The sequence below is a fragment of the Petaurus breviceps genome, unplaced genomic scaffold (genome assembly GCF_028583685.1).
Source record: "Petaurus breviceps papuanus isolate PSGF00001 unplaced genomic scaffold, PetGlider_PUasm1.0 90424, whole genome shotgun sequence".
Taxonomy (NCBI): domain Eukaryota; kingdom Metazoa; phylum Chordata; class Mammalia; order Diprotodontia; family Petauridae; genus Petaurus; species Petaurus breviceps.
Window position 1 is genome coordinate 1,992,805 of NW_027187247.1, and position 4,579 is coordinate 1,997,383.

Below are 4,579 nucleotides of genomic sequence, written 5' to 3' on the forward strand. Positions count from 1 at the left end.
TCTGGGCCGAAGGGTATGCACAATTTAGCAACTTTGGGGGCATCATTCCAAAGTGCTTTCCAACAGCTCACGAACAATGCGTTAACAGGCCTGTTTCCCCACAGTCCTCCAACATTTGTCATTATCCATTTTTGTCACATTGATCCACTTTGAGAATGAAGGATTAACAGCAGCAATAAACAACAATTTTGCTGATCTGATGGGTCTGAGGTGAAGTCTCAGAGCTGCTTTCATTTATATTTCCTTAATTATTGATAAGGATCATTTTTTTTCATATAGCTAGAGATAGCTTGTATCTTTTCTTTAGAGATAAAGGAATACTTATAAATTTGAATCAGTTCCCTAAAAATCTTGAAAATGAGACCCCTCTCAGGAAAGCAGATTCTTTCACTCTTGAGGCAACCTCTAAGGTAAGCACTACCCAAGAAATCCCCCTTCTGTGTCTAGAAGGCAAGGTATTAACATATTATCTAGGAAGTCAAGGTTCTCCCTCTTCTACATAAGAGTTGATGTTCAGGTATTTTGTCCATAAATCCCTCTCCCAGGTCCTGTGAGTAAGCACACGTTTGCCTCTGCTACATGTTTCTGCAGGAACTCTATCAATGCCCCAGCTGCTGCCATCTCTTAGGCCAAATAAAAGTCCTCTATTGGGAATTCTCTTCTCAGGCAATGTCAACAACATAGTCTATTTTTTGCCATGTGCTTCTGCTGCAAGTCACAATCAACCAGCGGATCATCAAGCTTCCTTGAGATGAGAAAATGAGAAATCCCTCTCTCCTCCTCTTTTCTCTTCTCCAGAAGAAAATCACAAAGGTAAATGCAAAAAAGCAAAATAAATAGATGAATGAGTGAACAAACAAATAAACAAACAGAAAACGCCACAAAGGTCTAGTCTCTCTGCTGAGCTCCATTCCCGTGCCACCAACTTCTCATTCCCCATATTTAATCGATTGCTAATTTTCATCATTTCTACCTTCATGACACTTATTTCACCATCTCTCCATTCACACAGTCACTATGCCGTATCAACCATCATCGCCTCTTGCTTCGACTATTGCAATAACCTTTTTTTTTTTAAAGCAATCGAGGTCAAGTAACTTGTCAAAGTTACACGGCCAGTTATTTCTGGGTGTGATGCTAAGTATCTGAGCCCAGATTTGATCCCCAGGTCATCTCGACACTGGAGCTGGTGCTCTTACTCGCTGAGCCACCTTGGCCACCTCTAAGCAATTGGGGTTAAGTAACTTGCTCAAGGTTACAGGGCCAGATGTTTCTGGGTGGGTGCTAAGTGTCTGAGCCTGGGATTCAATCTCCAGGTCATGCTGACACTGGAGCCAGTGCTCTTACTTGCTGTGCTACCTGGCTGCCCCGCAATAACCTTTTAATAATTCTCTCTTTCTTAAATCTCTCCTCCACTCCAAACCAGCCTTCACTCAGTTTCCAAAGTGACTTTCCTGGTTTGTCTGTTCACATCACTCCTCTCCCCCAGCCATTTAATAAATCCCCATGGCTCCCTGTTACCTACAAGAACAAACATAAGATCCTCTGTTTGACATCTAAAGCTCTTCATAATCTGGCCCCTTCCTACCTTTCCAATCTTTTTTTCACTTTCCTCCCCTCCGTGCCCTCTGTGATTCAGCTAGACTGCTCAACTTGCTTCTTCTCATGCAGGAATACTTTATGTCCCATCTCCATACCTTTTTACTGGCTATTTCTCATGCCTGGAATGGAGTCCATCCTCATGTCTGGCTCTAGTTTTCCCTGGCTTCTTTTGATACTCTGTTCAAACCCCTTTCTCTACAAGAGGCCTTTCGTCATGTGCTCCCCATCCCCACCAGCTGCTAGTGCCTTCTTTTCTAGGATAACCTCCTATCTACTCTGTATATATCTCACCTAGGCCTAGTTAGGGTATGAGTTCCTTGAAAACAAAGACCACTTTTGCAGTCCCTTTGTAGTGCCTCACATATATTAAATGCTTAATAAATGCTTGTTGACTAATATGTATTTTATTCTATGGGCAATGGTAGGAAGCAGGGTTAGGGGGTGGTGCTGGATTTTCTCTTTCTTTTTGCTTTTTGGAGGGAGAAGACAGAGCAATTAGGGTTAAGTGACTTGCACAAGGTCACACAGCCAGTAAATGTCTGAGGCTGGATTGGAACTCAGGTCTTCTTGACTCCAGGGCCAGTGCTCTATTCACCGCGCCACCTAACTGCCCCTAGGGACTGGATTTTCTTGAGTGTGTGAAGTGGTAAGCCTTGGGTTTCAGGAGTATCAGTTTTGCATCTATGAAGCAAATGGATTGGAGAAAGTATCAAGTGTCTCATGAACTTTTTTCATCATTAGAGATATTCAAGTATTGATGAGCACTTAATGGAGCTGCAATAGAGAGAAATCACCTTGTCAAAGCATTTAGAGGATAAATTTAGGCTAGGTGGGATCTTAGAAGTCATCTAGTCCCATACTCTCATTTTGCAGATGAGCAAATTGAGACCTAGAGGAGTCATGTCAAAGGTCACAGGTAAAATGTGTCAAAGTCAAGATTTGAATCCAGAACCTTTGACTCAGATAGGATTGGAACTAAATTATCTGAGTCAGCCAACCTAAAATTCCATTGTCTGCACAGCTTCAGAATTGAAATAACCAAGACTTTGAGAAACAAAAAGAATGGATTTCACAGAATATTTTGTCTGGATCCAGTTGGCTTTTTCTTACACCCTTACCTCCTAACTGTGAGGAAGCCATGTTGAATTTTTTAGTAGTTTATATCTTATTGCCCATTATCTGAAATGTCTAGAAACATCTTGACTGGAGTATTTTATTTTTAAATCAAGTCTGGAGGCCAGTAAAAAATTAGCACTTATTTGCTTGGCTAGCTGACCCAAACTGTTTTGTCAAGAGTTCATAGGAACATAGAATTACAGATTTAGATCTGGAAGAAACCTTAGAGACTTTTAAGTCTCTCTCTCTCTCTCATTCTACAGATCAAGAATAGAGGCCAAGGTCAGTTGAACGACTTTCCTAGGGGTGGAGGTGGTATCTGAACCCAGGTCTATCTGACTTTGAGTTTAGTGCTCTAACCATTATGTGACATTGTCTCTGTTGGCAGAGAGGGATGACCACATAACAGAAGAGAAGGGAAAAACTCAAGGAATTTTGGGCACAAGGGTAACAGAACCTGGGTGATCTTGGATCCTTCTCATCAGAAAAATGACACACAAATTTAATATAAAAACCTAGGTGACCTTTCCATTCATTTTTTCAGGGCAGAATTCGAATATTTTTGTCTGTGGTAGGAAGACTGCCCTGCTAGATTTTGCTTACAGACTGGAAGGAGCCTATTTTATCTCCCTTTATGAGCACTGTCAAATTAGAACAGTAGAACTATGCAGGAGAAATTAGTTCTGGGTGTGTACCTTTCATGGAGCTACTGCCTTCTCTCTGCTTAATGATGTTTCCAAACCTCATAAAACAGAGGAAATGCTAGTGTCCTGTGTTCTCTGTTGGTGAGGCATTGGAAGACCTTAGACTGTACGTAATTATTTGCATGTTTTCTCCCCATTAGACCAGGATCTTCTGTCTTTTGCCTTTCTTTGCATTCCAGTTGTCTAGTATGATATATGCCACACAGTCGGTGCTTAATAAATGTTTGGTGAATAACCGACTGGCTCCTTAAGAGCAGGGACTGTCTTTTGTCTTTGTATTCCCAGTGTTCAGCACAGTGCCTGCCACTGGCATGGTAGCTTAATAAATGTTTACTCACTGACTGACTATTGTGCTCAGTTCTGGATAGCACATTTTAAGAGGATATTAGCAAAACTGGAAGGTGTCCAGATGTAACCTGCCCACAGTCACACAGCTAATATACATCAGAGGCAGGTCTTAAGCATAAGTCGACATGACTCCAACACCAGCCCCCCATCCACTAGACCACATTGCCTCTCAAGACAGGGTTTTAATAAAAATATTTGACTTTTTTTTTTTTTTTTTGCTTTTTGGAGGGGTGAATGCAGGGCAATTGGGGTTAAGTGACTTGCCCAAGGTCACACGGCTAGTAAGTGTTAAGTGTCTAAGACCAGATTTGAACTCAGGTTCTCCTGACTCCATGGCCAATGCTTTATTCACTGTGCAACCTCGCTGATCTGATATTTGACTTTTTGAATTAGATTTTTTAATTAGAAACTTAACATTAAATGTCAATATGAACAACTAAATGTGCTTACTATTTCCATTTAAATTCTTTTTAATACATAAAGCATTAAAAAAATTTCCCTCTTAAACCCAAATTAGAATTCTTTGTCCTTTCATGATAGTCCACTTTTCCTCATATGATAGCAACGAATGTGCTCTCCATTCTTCTAATTCTTTCTTTCTTCCTTCTTTCCTCCTTCCCTCCCTCCCCCTCTTTCTTTCTTACCTTCTTTCTTTCTTTCCTTTGTTTCTCCCTTCCTTTCTTTCTTCCTCCTTCCCTTTCTTCCTCACTCCCTTTCTTTTCTCTCCTTCCCCTTCTTTCTTTCTCTCCCTCCCTCCTCTATTTTCTTTCTTTCTTTCTTTCTTTCTTTCTTTCTTTCTTTCTTTCTTT